This window comes from Eulemur rufifrons, chromosome 4, assembly GCF_041146395.1.
Source record: "Eulemur rufifrons isolate Redbay chromosome 4, OSU_ERuf_1, whole genome shotgun sequence".
Taxonomy (NCBI): Eukaryota; Metazoa; Chordata; class Mammalia; order Primates; family Lemuridae; genus Eulemur; species Eulemur rufifrons.
Window position 1 is genome coordinate 5,955,934 of NC_090986.1, and position 19,899 is coordinate 5,975,832.

At 40.3% G+C, this 19,899-nt stretch overlaps 2 pseudogenes; one reads left to right on the top strand and one right to left on the bottom strand.

Moving 5' to 3' along the window:
• Positions 1-8,926: 8,926 nt before the first annotated feature.
• On the bottom strand, positions 8,927-9,359 carry LOC138382545 (ubiquitin-conjugating enzyme E2 D2 pseudogene; annotated as a pseudogene).
• A 9,883-nt stretch (positions 9,360-19,242) lies between these two features.
• LOC138383136 (U2 spliceosomal RNA) lies at positions 19,243-19,420 on the top strand (annotated as a pseudogene).
• The last annotated feature ends 479 nt before the right edge of the window (positions 19,421-19,899 follow it).

The following is a 19,899-nucleotide window of genomic DNA, read 5'->3' on the forward strand; positions in this document are numbered from 1 at the left end:
TAATGGTGATGACAATTGTTCCTTTGTGGCTCAAGAGGGCATCAGACCCTCAAGAATACTTAACAGTAAGAAACGTCTTTCTCTGAACATTAGAAACAAAATTAAAGCATTCATGTTAAAAGTCTGAACTGTATGCACTTAGGGTGGATAATGTCAGAAAGGAGGGACATCAACTGATTGTACTCAAGTGTCCATGGAGAACAGAAGATATTCCAATTTACAACTTGGAAATGTCCAACCAAATTCAATATTTTTATATTTTATTATATATGACTTTCATTTTGTCTTCAGAGTGATGCACAGGGGCATAATGGTAAAAGAATGTACAAGTCTTTAGGGAAAATAAGAGTATATACTTTGCTTCTGTGTTCTGGACACACACACACACAGACAGCCAAAAGCATTTTTATTATAGCATTTCCCCAAATTGGTAGCACAGGAATTGAGATCAAGTCATCAAGTCTCTCCATGGTTTCTCTGTCCCACACTTTTACAGTGACAGTTTTCCTGCCTGTGCTTTCCCCCAGGGAAGCTAAGAATTATAAATCTTCCTGTCAGAAACATTGTGGCTCCACTTGCAGCTTACACTTCGTTAACTTTCTAAAGAATAGTCGATGTATTGCAGTCATTCAGTGTATCTGATGTGCAGCATATTTATCCTTATGCCATTTGTGCGTTTCGTAACGATCTTTCCACGGAACTAACCTTGGTGAGAAATAAGTTTTCCTTCTCTGAAGTTGCCAGCTGTTTTCCAGTTTGCCAGTTATTGCTACTGACCGAACCAAGTAACCCTCTCTCACCTTGTCACCTGCAATGATTCTAATCACTTTATGTTCTCAATGAGCCCTCATAGGTCTTACAATGGTGCTCGGTACCTGTGGCAAAATTAGTGATGAAAATGACTCTGTATTTATTAGCATAGTAAAAAAATTTAAGAATCATATAGATAATATTTAGTCAACACAGGGCAGAGTATATAGATCACTATTCAAATGATATCATTTATAAAATAGTGCTATTCTAAAAATTAGATATTTTGATGCAGAATAGTAAATAGATTTACCAAACGTCTTTTTTCTTCAAAAGAACATATTCTCTAATGCAAAGCAGCTCCTGGGTTTCTGTAAATGGCATTTTGAATTCACTCCTATTTTTCCCGTACCCCTGATCTACACCCAGGTACATTATGATCAGTCTTTTTTTCCTGGTTCATGTGACGGTGTTATTTTTCATTACTCATGATTGTGCGTGTGCTTTGGGACTAACAACATTGAAAGGAGCCTAGGGTGAATGCCGGTATGAGAATGAACTTGTTCTGTGTCATATGTTCACTGAGGGTTCTCAGGGATTCACCTTCAGCTCCAGGAGGCCATGGTTGTCACTGCTTATGAGTGCTGAGATGTGCGTTAGGATTTTAACTTTTCAATGTATCAGATAGTACTCAGTTATTAGCATCCTGGCCAACCTATAGGCCACCTCCGTAAATTTTTTTAAAATTTTGTTTCTCCTTAGTGGGTACCATATTATTGCAAATTGCGTGATTTTTCCTGTTGGGTTTCCCAGATTCATTAAATTCCTACATAGGACACAAAGTTTAAAATGCAGACCAACAACAAATGACTTTTTCTTCACACACATATATGTTTTTGACAACTATCAATTGTTTGATTCTGTGAGTTGATATATTTCCAAAAGATATAAAAATACTTATACTTTAGTTGTCAACATTATTCCATTGAAATAATATATGTAGTTAATGAATAACTGTATATTCATTATACAGTTATTATATTAGTACATATATTAGTAGCTTATGCCAAAATATTTTTTAACTGATAATTCCTTAACATACCAGACTATGATTCCTAAAATGTGGAGACCACGATACCTTTAAGAGAGTATTACTTGGATGCTTCTCGTGGGTCCAACTTGACAGCAGAACAAAGAAATGGACCGAGGATGCAAATGTACGTTGGTGGCGACTATCAGTTGTTTGCTTCTGGTAGTTAAGATAATAGTGTCCCTTTATTAGATTAAGCTTTTGTAGAAAGATGATCAACTATAAGATGTGTCCTTTACAAACTCTTACATACCAGCTGGTTTTAGAGCAATTTTTTACATCAGCCATTAATTTCTGAGTATGAGCCAGAAATACTAATTATCGACATATCTACATTGCCTTATATATTTACATGTATGTGATGACATAGACAGGAGAGACTTTAGAATATACCTGGATAGTCATCTCAGAAAAAACTCTAAGTGAATGTGCTGTTTTTAATTTTTTCTGTCATAAAGCTGAATTTTTCTAAGCACTGAATTAAACTAGTGATGCCTGAATCCTAGACAAATAACATGAGATAGTAACTCCATAATAATTAAGTGAAATTTTACAAAGTGTTTTGGTGTAGGAGGCATCCTGAAAAAATCAGTGGGATTATCTTGGTTATTGGAGATGTCAGTGATTTTCAAGGCATAGGAGAATATCCTTGTTGCAAGTGAAATCTCAGGAAAAGAATCATGTGACTATTTTGATGCAACTTCATGGTTTCATAAAGTCCTTAAAAGTAGTGTTTACCCTTTTGATAATTGAAAAGTTGCATATTAGCTAGTCTGTTCGAGGTGAAGAGTTCACATAGGGATTTCTGGGACTTTTTTTTTTTTTTTTTTTTTTTTTGAGACAGAGTCTCGCTCTGTTGCCCGGGCTAGAGTGAGTGCCGTGGCATCAGTCTAGCTCACAGCAACCTCAGACTCCTGGGCTTAAGCGATCCTACTGCCTCAGCCTCCCGAGTAGCTGGGACTACAGGCATGCGCCACCATGCCCGGCTAATTTTTTGTATATATATATTTTAGTTGGCCAGATAATTTCTTTCTATTTTTAGTAGAGACGGGGTCTCACTCTTGCTCAGGCTGGTCTCGAACTTCTGACCTCGAGCGATCCACCCGCCTCGGCCTCCCAGAGTGCTAGGATTACAGGCGTGAGCCACCGCGCCCGGCCTGGGACTTAAACTAAACTGGGACTAAACTCAGAGAGAACCATGACCAGTTTTAGGTGATACAGGATTTAGATAAGCACATAATGGCCCCCAAAGTTGCCGTGTCCTAATTCCCACATATTGGGAATGTAATAGACTTCATGGCAAATGGAATAGAAGATTGAAGGTGAGATCAAGGTTGCTAAACAGCTGACTAAAAATAGAAAGATTATTCTGAATTATCAGAATGCGTCCAGTGTAATCACAAGGGTCCAAAAATGTGGAGAAGTGATAAATAGAAAGTGTTAGAATGGTGAGATGTGAGAAAGATCCAAGTGGATATTATATTTTCATTGGTTTAATCAATTTTATATGCCTATCAATGCTTTGGAAGTTAAATACAAAATGAGGGAATAAAGAACGACAAAGATATGATTTCTAAAAGAGGAGGCCCAGGTACAATAAAAGTATAGAGAGTGTGCATTCCACAAGGGCATAATTGTGGATATGTTGGTGTTTTCCATATACACGTTTAGTGTGGCAAATGATGCAGAGGCTAGATTTTCAGAATTTATATGAGATAGTCCATGTTAATCAAGACTAAGTGGATAAAATAAGAAACAATAATTATTGTGATAATTTGACTATTTAAGAAAGAACATTGATGATGTAAGGTTTATTGTTTTTTCCAGCTATACAAAAGATGTTTCCTCTGTGCCATTAAGATGAACATTCTTTTTACTCATGTTATTAAAAACGTCTTTTTTTTTCCAAGCTGGTGTTGGAGTCTCAGCCAACACCTTCCTCTTTCTCTTCTATATGTTCACATTTTTTCTGGATCAAAGGCCTAGCCCGCTAACCTGATCATCTCTCACTTGGTCCTCGTACACACAGTGATGCTCCTCACTGCACGGGATTTTTGTCTACAGACCTCTTGGAGTCTCTGGATTTTTGGAACAACTTCAAGTGTAAGGTGCTTTTCTACATGAGCAGGGTGATGACGGCCTCTCCATCTGCACCACCTGCCTCCTGATCATGCTCCAGGCCATCACCACCAGCCCCAGCACCGCCCAGATGGCAAAGTTCAAACACAAGTTCACAAATTATGTTATCCATATTTTCTTCTTTTTATGGCTCCTCGTTTTGCCTTTTAGTAGTAACCTGGTATTTTACACTGCGGCTTCTTTCAACATGACCCAGACCAATGTGCTGATTCTCGACAAATACTTTCACCCATGAACTCCATCATCAGAGATCTGTTTTTCACTCTGACAACATCCAGTGATGTTCCTTTGTAGGATTCATGCTGTTTGCAAGTGCATACACGGTGATTCACTTGTTCAGGGATCAGGTGGGATCCCAGCACCTTCACAGCACCGGATTCTCCCTGAGAGCCTCTCCCGAGAAAAAGCCACCCAGATCATCCTGCTTGTGGTGAGTTTCCTTGTGGTCATGTACTGGACAAACCTTAGCATTACATCCTTTCAACCCTGTTGTGGGTGTTCAGAAGCTTGTGGTCAATGTCTGTGCCACTGTTTGCTCTTTGATACAAATGAGTTCTGATAAATGAATAATTAATAACCTGCAAAATATGCAACAGAAGTTTCAACAATGTTTAATATGTTGGGGATAAAAAGTTGTCTGAAAAATAGATTTTTCTGTCATTAGTTAAATTATCCAAGCAGCATATAATTTGATATCTAATTTAAATAAAATATATTGAATCACACTTTTATTATCAAAATACTTTTGAATTTGATGCTGCCAAGGACAATATAGCTCCACCAGTTTAAGATCCATTATGATTTAATATTCTCACATCAAACCTCTTAACTCTTTCATCTTTATTTGACCTTCATAAGGGAAAATATTTCTTTCTTCTTAAAGTATACTTTAATAAGCTCCTATTGGTAACCAAATCTTTCAGTGTTTTTCTTCTGCTGCTTCTTAGCTAAGAATCTAATTCTAGTTTGAATTTCTCTCAGCACCATTAATAAACATTTCTCTGTTTTCTGGCTTTATACAAGCTGTGGAAACTTCCTTCTCACCTTTGGACATTAGGTTTTTTTTTTTTTACTCTCTCACTTTTTTTTTAAGTGTTTATGTCCTGTTTGATGTTAGATGCAGCTTGACTATTGCTTTTAATAATTTTTCTTTGCTTTTCTCTTTTTTATGTATTGTACTTCTGAATTTAATGATTCAGAACCCTTTGTTCTTTTTATATATTTTAGTGAACCAAGTACATGTGCTTCTTTTCTTCTCATTGTAGTCTTCATATATGTATTACTAAATTTGTATTTTCTATTACTTTGTCTCCCTTGGACATGGTGCCCAAAATTACAGTTTCCTAGCCCTCTCCTCACATCAGTCTAATTTAATGTTTTACCCAAATGTTATCTATGAAGTAGGTTTATTACATTTTCAATAGTTTTCATTTGATTTGCTCTTTCCAAACACGGCTTGTCAAGCTTATAGTTTCCTGTGCTAGCCACATTGTTTTGGTTTCCCATTTTCCCCATTGTATTGACTTAAACATTTTATACATAATTCTTATATCTGAAACTTAGGCGATGTGAAATTTCTTCTAACTCTCATCGTAGTATCTTATTCCTTGAGTACAACATAATTTATAATTTGGCTGTCACATATAAGAGACAGCATACTCGGGACATCTACAGCCACTTTTTAAAAAATGTATTCCATTATTCTGTAGCCCGTTGGACAGTCCATATGGATTTGATGTCTTTGGGATCAGCGTGTCTGAATAGAGCATGTACTTCTTAGTTGATTGCTCCTCTAGATAATGCCCTTGATTTACTTCTACTCCTGGGAAGTTCTCACATTTTCCTTTCACCTCTACTCAGCATTTTATGGATTCTTGTATTTTTCTGAGGATTTTAGCCATGTGCATTAAAAGTGTTTAGAATGTATAGTATTTTCCCCCAAACACAAATATGAACAGTGTCCACATGAAGAAAATGTTTCACACAATATTTTTTGTAGCATCAACAGCATCTCATAATAAATCCCAAGTTTCTTCACTGGAAACACTCCCCCTCAATATGCTATATGGCAATTATAAGTTGTAAAATGTGATTATTTAAAAATGTACTAGACATTTAATTTTATGTTTTGCCCAAATACCTGAAATGACAATACTAGACTACAGAGAATAGTACTTATATATGGTCAGAATTTCTGTTGTCTTGTAAAATGAAGCTAATATTGGTAGAATTATTTACCTAAATTCACATATTTTGGTTCCAATCACCATGTTGCCTAAATTAGCACTTCCCTTACCCAGTAAAAATGATCTCAGTTTGGATTTTCCATTTAATGCTGAAATCCATTTAAAATATCTTAGAAGAAATCTGTATGTGATGTGGTATTACTGGTTGGTTATACTTTAATTGATAGTTTCTGTTGTCATTTTACAGTGTTCACAATATATAAGCAGTTGTATATTTGTTATGAATTTAATAAAAATTTTAGGCTTAAAACTTCTCCATTTAAAATACTTTTGTCTGTTATTTGAAAAGAATGCATATTCACTGTTTACTGGTCAAAATGCTGCCCATTTATTTCTATGACTAATTAGTCAAACATTCTAATAAAATTACTTAGCACTTTAGGTTAATTTATTTACCGTATACCAAAACAGTTGATTTTTATGATGCTTTTAATGTCACCTTGTATGACTGAAAATATGTCAATTTGTCATTTCCAATGAATCTCTGAATTATTTATTTTTGCACTCTAGGTATTTTATCTATAAATGTGTCATGGCTTGGTATAGTACCTAATACACTGTTATGTGCTAAGTAAATACCACCTTGAGTCATCAAATGATCTTTTATAAATACCATTCAATAATAATATTTTGTATTTGTCATAAAAATTATGTTTCTGTCTTATCTAAATACTGATGAAAAGAGGAGGTTATCTCTGCCAGAGCCCTCTTCATAAAACCCAATGTCAAATTACAGTTTCACTAATATCTTTTATATTCAATAACTTATTTGTCACACACAGTAAATATGACTATTAGGTACAGTAATTGTAGTCACAATGTCCATTCTATGAAAGAGGAAATTTTGGGTCTGTCAGTGATTAGGGTAAAGCCTCATTGCATATTATTATTCCAGATTTTCTCAGGTCAAATTTCCAGAAAACCTGTTACCATAAATATCTTTATAGGTACAAATTTTGAAAGAAAACTCAAGAAATAGCGTATACAAATAGTCATATATATAAAAATAAATACGGTCTTGCCCTGCATAACAAAGTTTTGGTCAATGATGAACTGCATATACTAGAGTGCTTCCATGAGATTGTAATGAAGCTGAAAACTTTCTAGTGCATGTTAAGATTGAAGCACAATGCATTATTCATGTATTTATGGTGATGCTGGTGTAAACAAAGCTGTGTTGCCAGTGAGATAAAACTATGGTACATACAATTATATACAATACATAATACTTGATGATAATATAATCATAAGTAACTATGCTATTGGTTTATATATTTACTATACAACTTTTAGTCCTATATGTTCATTCATGGAAAGTGACCTATACAGGTGTACCGTTTTTTTATCTCTTGTACTGTATTTTACTGTAACTTTTCTATGGTTAGATACCTAACCATAGATACACATACAGATACACAAATACCATTGTATTATGATTCCCTACAATATTAAGTACGGTAACATGTTGTACAGGTTTGTAGCCTAGGAGCAATAAGTCATACCATATAGCCTAGGTGTATAGCAGGCTATACTTTCTAGGTTTGTGAAAGTACATTCTGTGATGTTCATACAATGACAAAATCACCTAACAGTGTATTTCCCAGAACAAATCTCCATTGTTGAATGATGTATAGGGCTTAAATAAGTTTTATCAACATATGATAAAAATTATGCCAGTTCTTCACAGTAACTTCTAAAAATAAAAGTAACACATTCCAATTCATTCTATGAGGCCACCATTACCATGATACCAAAAGCAGGAAAGAAATCAAAAGTAAACAAGATTATAGACAAAAATCCTTTAGGAATACGGACAAATAAATCCTTAGAAAATACTAGCAAATTTCACAAGGAGCATATAAATATGGCTATATGACCTAGTGAGATTTTATTTTAAAAAATGCAATGTTGGCTTAATATCCAAAAGTTAATCCAGATAATACACAATATTACTTTATTCAAGTGACAAAAGATACCATTCCAGTAGACACAGGAAAACATTTGACAAATCCAACACCCACTGTGATAAAATTCCCAGCACACTACTCATTTTTGGAAAATTCTGAGTCTTGCCAGAAGTAATCTATGAAAACCTACAGTTAACATTATATATAATAGTGAAAGACCCAATACGTTGCCAGTAAGTCTAGGAACAAGACAAGAATCTCCACTTTCACTACTCTATTCAGCATTGTACTGGAGATAATAGCCAGGGAAATTACATTAGAAAGTGAAATAAAATTCTCCAGATTGATAAAAAGAAGTAGAACTACCTGTTATTGCAAACAACATAATCTTCTATATAAAAATTTGGAAGAAACTTACTAAAAACTCACTAGAACTAATAAATAAATCCACCCATGTCACAAGATACAAGATCAATACATACTATATTAGCAATTAACAATCTGAAAATTGAATTAAGAAAACTATTCACAATGGCATCACAAATAAATATTCAGGAATAAATTTAACAAAAGAAGTGTAAGAACTTTACACTGGTTTTTTAAATGCTACAAGAAATTTTAAAATGGATAAATGGAAAGACATCTAATGTTAAATGTTAACAATACTTAATATTGTTAAGAACAGAGAACCCCATAAATTGATCTACAGAGTCAATGCAGTCCCTGCAAATTTTTTTAAATTGAACTGCCATTTTATCTTTACCATTAAGGTGATGGTATTATTTATTTTGAAGTCACATGGCGTATTTCTGAGTCTATTCTGGAGCTATTCCCTCGTAATTTCTCCTATCCTTTCTGCAGATCTTCGAAATCTCAGGAACCAAAGGATCATGGGGCTTGGGGTCGCACAACACGGAAACAGCTGGATGACGACACTTGGGAAAGGGTCAGTGCCGGCGACCACTCAGACCTAAGGAAGTGGAGACAGCCGCTTCCATTTCTGTTAATGTCGGAGGGTGAACTCGGGTGGTGAATGCGATCTTGGGTGGTTTGAAGGCGTATCAGGTGGCAACTGGGTCGTCAGGAAGAAGACCCCTCCTTGGTAGGGGCTGTCGTTGGGTCCCATCAGGGTCGCCTGCCAGTGGAGCATATCGTCCCCCGCTGGCCCTACTGAGCCCTGGGCGAGGGGTCGCGGGCCGGGTCAAGGAGCTCCTTGTGGACGCGCTTTACCGCGCTGTCCCGAGCTGGGGACTCCGCTGTCCCCAGGCCGCGCTGCCGCCGCCGCGCTGGTTCCGGGCAGCCTGCCCCGCCGCTTGCCCTGGCCACCCGCATCCAGTCGCCAGTGGCCCGCGGGGACCCGCTCTGTGAGGTCACTGAGGCAATGTTGACAAGGCTGCGCTAAGGACGCGTCCCATGGGGGCGGGGGCGCACTTCAAATTGTCAACTGCATTTTTTATGGAAATCAACAACCTTACCCTAAATCTATGTTTGTGTGTAAAGGAAACCAGAAACCACAAAACAATCTTTAAAAGGAGTAACAGTAATCAAAGCACGTAGTAGAACGAAGATAGATGGAGGTAGACTAATGAGGAGGTTTAAAGGTTCATTAACAAACACAAGCATTTTGAGAAAGGGGTCAAGAAATTTGAGAGGAAAGCAAAGTATTTTGAATAAATGATGCTGGTAAAATTGGATATGGAGAGGCAAAAGTGTAAATGTGGACCCCAAATATAGAACACATGTGACAAAAATATTCAAAAAGATGGTATATCTAAATGCCGGAACTAAAATATTCCTAGGAGGAATAGTAGAGTATTTTATTGTGATCTCGAATTAGGCAAAGATTTCGTAGATTTTACACCAAAAGAATAATGAAGAGAAAATTTGATGAATTGTCCATCAAATTTAAAATTTTTTGTCTTCAAACATCATGAAAATATAAGTAAATAAATGGGAAACTACTCCAGCTGCCGCCTTGATATCAGATTTCTTGCCTCAAGAATTGAGTAAACGCTGCTAAAAACACCCAGCCCTGTAGTAATTTGTTATGGCAGCCCTATCAAACTGATGTGATCTATTAGGACACACGCAGAGTGTCCCCTGCAGCATAGCTGAGATGGCAAGAGAATTGAATCATGTCAGGGTCCACCAGCCTTGAAAGGCTAAAATGCTGTGAGAAACGGCCTCCCTGGTGGAATATTATGAACACAACTGAGACCACAGCTTTCAATATGGCAGCACTAAGAGGATGTGTTCTGTGAGACAGCAAGTAGCAGACAAATATTAGAATAGCTTAAACCCCTCAAATATTTTAAAACATAAACCATCCTAGTAAGAGTGATATTTGTTTGTTTTATAGAACTGGAGGACTGGAAGGGCAGTGGAGCTGACAGGTACATGGGATACCTGTGGCAAGTAGTTAAAACTATAAAACAATAGTCAAATGCAAAGACACTCATGGTGTAGTGTAAAGTGAAAAAAATGCAAACATTTTCTCTGATCTTCGTACAAGTATATGCACATGAATTTTGTACCTAACCAAGTTGCCACTGGGGACTAACGGAGGCCAGGATTCTTGGGGAGGGGACTGAGTCACTCAAGTAAAAAAGGCCTAGGACTGAACCCAGGGAGTTCCCGCATTTGGCTCTGGGTCCTAGGACCACCCTGGTCATATTGAGTTCCAGGCTGTGGAAACCCTTGTGTGCCCACTTTCACCCCAGCACAGTACTGGCCATGGTTGGTGGCATGGTACCCTTACCCGTTACCCAAGGGGATGGAGTAGTTGGACCCACACACCTCCTTTTTGATCTCCTGAATTGAGCCCTGTGAAAAAGATGCCTGGCAGCTGGGTCAAGTGGTGTCAATGGTCTTTTTAGAAATTCTGTACCGTAGAGCAGGCACAGAGAAGAATATCCAGAGACCTTCAGCCAGGGAGAAAACCAAATGGTGAATCAAGGTCTCAGAATTAACATCTGAGTAGACAAGCTTGATCCCCAACACTCAACTTTCCATTCTGCCATCATGACCTGGGGTATGAACATGACACACCCCCCAGTGTGCCAACACCTGACAGCCTGATTCTGCACAGGAATCCCTCTCATCCCCGTTCCTCCCACACACATATATTAATAGGGAGGGGTGTGAGGCTGCCCAGGTGGAATCACAAGTGAGGCCTGACCTGGATGGACCTGCCCTGGGGTACCTTGTGTTACCTTTGGATGGCTCTTGTCAACTGGTCTGAAGCGTGGGGGTGAGAAGCTTGAGGGCTGAGCCAATGTCTGCATCATTCAGAAAGGCTCTGACTCCAGGCCTTGGAGGCAAGAGCCTCAGACAGTTGGGACACAGGAGGAGGACATCTTACTCTCTTAAGGGTCTCCTGTCAAGTGAGTTGTATAGAGGGCTGTCTCTAGAATGTGGGTGCCTGGTTATCAGAGCTCTAAGTTCTCTTGGGGTTAATCACCAAGCAGGTGAGGTCACTTCTTCAAGGTTCCATCATGTGGGCCCTTTTCAAAGGGCCCTCTGGGCTGCTGACTGCTCACCCTCCTCCCGCATGTCAGCTGCTGTCTTATACCCGGTTATGCAAACACAGCCTCCCTCAGCACCCCAGGAAGACCTGGCTACAGTCAGGACCACAGGTTTGAGGAGACAGAGCTGGGTCAGAGCCTCCTTGTTCTTACCAGTTCTGTGAGCCCAGATATGTCATTGTTCCTCTAACGGCCTCCTCAGTCTTTCAACCTGCACAGTGGGAATAATGCTTACCACCTAGCTCCAAGGGAACTCATCTGGTGCATATGAGAAAATACTTATAATTCTTGTAGGTGTGTGTTACATGTAGCGAAGGCATAAGCTTAGAGATGGAAGAATTACAATCAGTGGGATGTAGCCTAGAATAAAACTCAAACTGACATGGGTTCTGTCAGTTGGATCTTGGGGAAATCACTCCCCTTCTTGGTCTCATTTACCAAGACACACCATGGGGGAGTTGGAATTAAATAAAATTCAGATTTTGTTATCTTGTCATAATAAACCTTCCAATGCCTTCCCATTGTATTTAGAATCAAGCTCATGTGCCTTATCTTTGTGTCTGTGGTGGGAGCCCCATGATGGTGCACAATGATCCCCACCTCCAAGTATCCCCATCCTTGTGTAACCAATACGGGTTAGTGGCTCACTTTTAGTCAATAGCATGCAAACTGAAGATATGGACTGTCACCTCACAGATTTAATTACTAAAAGACTGTGACTTGTCACTTACTTTCTCTCTCTCCTGTACCTTCCTCTGGGGAAGCAAGCTTGAATGTTTTGAGATTCCCTATTTATGGGCCTGTGTGACAAAGAATGGAGGGAGGGCCCAGGCCAATAGACAGAAAGGAACTCAGGCCCTCATTCCAAACTGAATGATGCCAGCAACTAACCCCATTGAGCTTAGAAGCAGGTCCTCCACTGCCCAAGCTTCAGTTGGGGAAACAGCCCCAGCCTTCTGAGAAATCCTGAGGCAGAGGCACCCAGCTAAGCCATGCCAGGATTCTCGGGCCACAGAAACTGTGACATTATACATGTTTGGAGTTTTAAGAAACTAAATTTAGGAGCTAAAGTTTTCAGAGAGCAGTAATGACACAGTGCACCAGGCCCCAGCATCTGACCCTGTCTTCCCCCCACCCTCCCATTATCTCCTCTAAGGCTTGCTGCAGCCATAGTCGCCACCTGTCTAACCTCCTCTGGCCAAACTCATTTTTGCCTGCAAGTTTCCATACCAGGGATACTTTCTCCCTGACACAATGTTGTAGTCAGCATTTTACAGAGGGGAAAGGAAACCAATAGACTTTATAGAGATATACAGGAAGATATTTATTATGAGGATTGGCTTATGTGGTTATATAGGCCAAAAAGTTCCATATGCCAAATGAAAACTTAAGAACAAGTAAGCCCGTGGTCTCTGTCTGAAGGCCTAAGAACCTAAAACCAGGAGAGTGGGGGGCAGGTGAAGGTTGAATGGCCAGAGAACCAGGAGCTGTGATGTTCAAAGACAGTAGATAATTGATATGCCAACTCCAGAAGTGTCAGTGATAATTTGCCTTTCCTCTACTTTTCTTTGCCAGTCAAATTTAGCAGTGAGGGGGTTGCTGTATACCAACGTTAGTGACATTAATGTTAATAACTTCTGATAACCCATACCTTTCTGTTTTATCTGGGCTCTCAACAGATTTAGTGGAGACTGCTTTCATTGGTGAGAGCAGAGTCCCTTTCCTCAGTCTCCTGATGCAAATGCAATCTCTTTATGAAACTCCCTGTAAGACTCACCCAGAAATGATGTTTTGCCAGCGATCGACACATCCCTTAGCTCAGTATAAATAAAATTAACCATCAACCACCAGAAGTTTTCCCCTTTTTAAACTTGGAACCCATAAGCATCTTTTTAAACCACACTTAATTTCGAAATAAAAACGACATGGTCATAATTCTACTTAACATGATGCAACTTGTGTAGAACTGAAACTTGCATACAACTGAAAATGCACTTAACGTTTGCCCAGAACAAGAGGTAAAGTCCTTGAGTGATGTTTTCTCATCGCTAGATATCCACTAACTGACATAATATGATGTAAAATTAATCACACTAAAATACTGATACAAAGTCTAAATACATCTTATGAAACATAGGGAATAAGAGGAAAATACAAAGATATTTGCTTAATACATGCATATAAACAAAAAAGTGTTTATAACAAAATGTGACTGGGTCAGTTACAGTACTGCTTGCATTGTGCTGTTAAAGTTTTCACTGACCTTAATCACAGGGCATAGTGATACTAACAGATGCCCTGAGGCCGCAGTCTGCAACCTTTTTGGCACCAGGGATCAGTTTGATGGAAGACAATTTTTCCACAGGCTGAGAGCAGGGGGGATGGTTTCAGGATGATTCAAGCACATTAATTTATTGTGCATTTTATTTTTATTATTATTGCATTGTAATAGATAATGAAATAATCATACAACTCACCATAATGCAACCTCTCTGCTAATGATCATCTGTATTTGCAGCCATTCCCCAATGCTAGCTCAGCTCCACCTCAGATCATCAGGCATTAGATTCTCATAAGGAGTGCACAAGCTAGATGCCTCGCGTGTGCAGTTGACAGTAGGGTTCACACTCCTGTAAGAATCTAATGCCACCACTGATCTCACAGGGCATGGACCTCAGGCCATGGTGCAAAGGATGGGGAGCAGCAGTAAATACAGATGAACACACTCGCCTGCCTATTGCTCACCTCCTGCAGTGTGGCTGATTTGTAACAGGCCACAGACTGGTACCAGTCAGCAGTCTGCGGGTCAGGGACCACAGCCCTAAGGGATCCTGTAATCCAAGCATACTGTTTCTTATCTCCATTGTGAAACAGTAGACCAACTTCCTCTTGGTAGTTTGGATCAAATACCTCAGGCAACACTGTAACTCCTCCCTTCTTGGCCTACTAACTCAGAAACATGAGGATCCCAAAGTGGCCAGTGGCAGTCTTAACTTCCAGTGCAAGGGAACCATTGTTGTGCCTCCTGGTGGAAGATTCCTCCTTCTGGGACTAAGAAGACTAGGCCAGCAGAGCATAAAGTCATGGGAGCAAGAAGCCAAACTTTTGTTATTTGCAAATGAGAATGGTGAGTTGTGCCATTCTCATTTCCACAACTTGATTTTTTTAATTTGTAAATCCTGAGTATAAGTGAAACAGCACCATATGTTGGATGCTAATTCAGAGCATATACAGCCTTCTGTGCAAACTCATCTCATACCTTCAAGATACTGCACCTAATTTGTGCTGTAAATACATCTTCAAAGGGCCATTTCAAAGTTCTGTGAAACCTGCTCTTTCAGAATAACGGAAAACATGACAAGAGCATGCATTTTTTTAAGTATGTGTCCATTGCTACACTTCTTTGACTGTGAAGTGAGTTCCTTAGTCAAATGCAGTGCTGTGCGGAATAACAAGGTAGTGGATAAGGCATTCTGCAAGTCAATAAACAATAGTTTTGGCAAAAACATGGCATGCAGGGAAAGCAAATCCATATGCACAGTAAGTGTCTTTCCAGTATGGACAAAAGCTTGCCCCTTCCATTATGGAAGGTGTCCAGTATAATCAACCCAGCACCAACTAGCTGGCTGATCATCCTGTGGAATAGTACCATACTGGGGCTCAGTGTTGGTATCTGCTTTTGGCATATTGGGCACTCAGTGGAGGCCATAGCTAGGTCAGCCCTGGTGAATGGAAGTCCACATTACTGAGTTCATGCATAACCTCCATTCCCTGCCAGGATGGCCACTTTGATCATGGGACAAATGGGTGATGACAAGTGTGATTGGGGAAAGAGGCTGACTAGTATCCAAAAAATGGGTCATCCTGTCTACCTGGTTATTTAAACGCTTCTGTGCTGAGATCACACTTGGGTTGGCCTTGATATAGGACACAGATATCTTCATGATTTTGGCTTTTCCAGAAGTATGTCTATGCACATGCCCCTTCCCCAAATTCCCTTTCATCAATATCCCAATCATTTTCTTTTCAAGTTGCTGACACTTCAGCCAAACCATGGGCCACAGCCAATGAACTGGTATACAGTAGCATGTCTGGCCATTTCTCCTTCCAAAAGAAGTTCACGATGATGTGTACCAGCCAAAATTCCACCCACTGGGAAGATTTTCCTTCACCTCTGTCCCTCAGGAATGTCTTAGAGAGGGGCTGTAGTGCTGTAGCTGTCCAGTTTTTGGTGGTGCCTACATGTTGGGCAGAACCATTTGTCAACCAGGCCCCAGTCTTTTCTTCTCCTGCCAACTGATAGTAGGGTACTCCCCATCAGGTGCTGGCTTGGAGACAGAAGGCAGTGCAGGAGGGGAAGAAACCATTGGCATTTGGGCCACTTCTTCCTGTAACTTAACTGTGTTTCAGGATCTGCTTTGGCCCAATCACATACAAACCACTTCCATTTGACAACAGAGTGTTGCTATGCACACTCAACTTTATGGCTTGGTCGGTCAGATAATACTCAGCTTATCGTGGGCAGCTCGGGTCACACAGTAACTTGTGGCCCATGTCCATCATGCAGTTTCTATGAAGGCCAAGCTGTAGGCTAAGGGCTGTCTCTCAAAAGGAGAGTAGTTATCTGCAGGTGATGGCATGGCCTTGCTCCAAAATTCTAAAGGCTGACAAAATTCTAAAGGCCCCAACTTATTGGGGCCTAATAAAAGCTCCAAAAAATTCCTAACTGCCATTGATACCTCAGGAACCATTGGACCTTGATGACCTGGTCTGAGTGGCAGAGCAGCTTGCACAGCATCCCGGGACTGCTGCAGAGTTGTCTCCTGGACCCCCTGGAAACTAGCAGCCTTTCAGGTCATTTGGCAAGTGGGATGCAGTGATGCACCCAGGTAGGGAATATGTTGCCTCCACAATCTAAAGAAGCCTCTAGGCACTGTGTCTTTTTCTTGGTTGTTGAAGGAGCCAGATGCAAAAACTTACCATTTACCTGAGTAGAGATATCTCAACATGCCCTAGCCACTGGGCCACTAACAATTTCCTGAGGTAGAAGGCCACTAAATTTTTAGTCAGATTTATTTCCCATTATCTGACAAGCAAAAGGCAGTTTTGTTCCTGGGGGGAAATTCCAATACAGAGCAAGGAGAAACGCAGACACATAACATTAAGACAGTCCCAGGAAAAGTTGGGATGGGCCAGCATCTGCAGTTCCTGATGCCAGAGAAAAAATGTACACCCTATATATGTGCATTTATTTGTGTATTAAGGCTTCATTTTTGTTATAGTGTATCATATTTGATGACTTTGGATTGTCCTAGTTGATTAACTTCCCCAGGGGTCATGTAGCCCCTTTGGTGCAGGTGAAGGAATGCAAGAAGGGGGTGGGTGCGGCCATAGGTGGGGAAAGGAGAATCGCCAGAAAAGGGTCACCATCCCCCCTGGAGGGCAGTCAGGTGAGAGGTGCCCAACCAGCCAGTGCAGGTGCCCCAATCAGTATGAAGTTACCCAGTAAGAGGTCACGTGTGATGCTAAGTCAGGAATTGGCAGCATCCCTGGAACAGTCCAGTGAGAACCGAACTCTGTCATCAGCAGAGAAGGCACAGCTGTCCCAGTGTTGGCTGAAAATGAGGGGAGATAAAGAGAGTGAGGATCAGCTGTGGCTCTGGAGGAAACTCATGAAGGTGGGGAAAAAGACCTTAACAGGAAGTAACCGGGGCTTCAGTGTAAACGTGGACTAGTGGCGGAATGTTGGCAAAGGCATTACCCACAAGCTGAAAGGTTGGCTGCTCGGTGGGTGGCTGAAATGACCCTGTGATGAACATTTTAATTGACTTTGGTGCTGAGAAGTTGGTGAGTAGGTTTGGAGAAGCCACAGTTGAATATGGAACATGAGGCCACCTAGGGCAGTAAGAGAGACTAGATGTACTGAGGCTTAGAAATACATGGTCACATGGGGATGTAAAAGGAGTTGAACAGACTTGGACTTAGCGGTAGTAGGCTTGGAGTTGCTTGATTATGAGCAATGGCAGGCCAGAATGGGACAGGATCTAAAGGACTCAGAAACAAGTAGTAAGGTCTAAAGACACTGGGTGTGCAGGAGGCGATGTCATAGGTGCAAATCTTGATATTGGAGATGGCCCAATCAAACCTAAGTTTTGAGTCCAATCTGTACCAAATGACTGTCAAGCACAACTGAGGTGTCAAGTGTTTCCAAGTGGTACAGGTTGTAGAAATAGCGATGGAGGTGGCCTAAGAGACAGTTAAACTAATTGTGGCCTGAGGCTGCCTTCCTACCTTAAGTCTTTAAGAAAGAAACTGCAACCTAACTTAATATGTAAAGAAACTGGAAACCTAATTTAGGAGTATGTTTTGTGTAGAAAATATCTGAGTCTTGGGCACTAACAGCAACCAACCTTCAGGCACCCACAGCCTGCCAATTGTTCAGACCTGCCCCCAAAAGGCCAAGGCCAAGCTGTAACCAGTGAAGCTGTCTCTGTATCTCATTTGTGTTTGCTGTCTCTGAATGCTCTCTGCCCACATTGTGGAACAAATCTTTGACCTCTTCTGGTCCCAGAGGCTGCCTGAGTTGTAAATTATTCATTGCTCAATTAAACTTTATTAAATTTAATTTTTCTAAAGTTTAAGACTGGTGAGATAATGCACCTGTAAAGGTCTTGCTAGGTCAAGATGTCGTCAGGGTTGGTGGGACAGTCCATGTGACCATACGAGTGAAAGACAGAAATTGTAACAATGAGAGCATCTTTCAGCAGGTGGAAAAATTGGTGTGTAGTCTGGAAGGACATGAAGCAGTCGCCAGGGCCAGAAGGCACACATGCTGTTGTGCATGAGACAGCTCCGTACAGATTGGAAAGACGTAAGCTGGGTCAGGGACTGGCTGAGTGTTGCAAAAGTTCTAGCCTGTAAAGTTGTCCTAGCAGTAGAGGAGTCTCCAGAAAAGCTAAGAATAAAGGTGAGGAGGTGTCCGTGGAAGCTGATCCAGCCTGGAAGCTTTGCCATGTGGTGGAAGAAAGCAGACTCCCTATAAGCAGGGAAGAAGCTCTGTGGCACAGAAAAGCTACCTATGGTCAAGCAGGTAATGATATTAGCCAGCTGCATCGTCAGATGACAGAGTTCATGGGGTGGGGAAAAAGTAGCAGTAAAGTCTCACTTTCTATTTATCACAGGGAAAGACATGGGTGCCAGGGAAGGTGTCATGAAGTCAATGTTGCAATAGGTGTCCTCTGCTATTAATTGTTGGAATTCTGTCAGTAAAGCAGTTGAGGCAATGCAGTGTCAAAAATCAGAGTAAAAACGGTCAAATCTAGGAGTCCTTCTTGTAGATACCACACACACACAAAAAAAAGTCAGTTCAATAAAGAAGGGACCCTGTGTCAGCCCAGTCCATTCAGAGCATGAGTAGTTGCATCCACAGGTGTCTGACGGGGTCCAGTGGCAGCCTCTGCATGAGGAATGTGGGGGCACCATTCAAGAGTTTCTAATTGGGACCATAAGTGGGAGCACAGCTCACAAGCTTGCTGACAGAGCAGTAGGATCCAATATCAGGACCTTTCTTCCAAGACTGGAGATGCATCGCTTCTCGGCCTTTTGGCTAAGATCAAGTGTCGTATCTGTTCTTATCAGTTTAATATCTGATATGTCCTCTATCCAAGACTGGAAATGCTAATCATGTTGGCAGTTTAGCAGGATGAGCAGAGTCCTGTGCTCATTAATCAGTCGTTGCTGTATTACTGGGAGGAATTACCACAGGGGTACTTGGCACAACAGGGACAGTTTGGTTCTGGGGTTTGCAGCAGACAGATGGAATCAGTAACCAGGCCTCACAGTGGAGGCTAAACTAATTTTCATGCTCTCCTCAAAATTTAAATATTTATGATGATGAATTCAAGTATAATTATAATAGGCATGTTTTCCAAGTTGAAGACTAAATGTTAAAAAGAATGTTCCAGAATCCTTTGATATGAAATATCTAAGTGGAAGTCCTTGGATCTCAATTGCATTCACGTAAACTAACTCTTCTGGCCAAATTAGAAATAATGTCTGGTTGTTATCCTACATATTACCTACCATATTGCTGATGGAATCACCCTCAGTATTAGATATTTTCATACAGTTTTGCTGTCTCTAAAAATAGCTATGATGATATCGGAGAAAAGACTCTTTATAGCTCAAAAAAATTTTTTAAAAGGACATCGGAAACAAGCAAAGTGAATACATAGAATTATGCA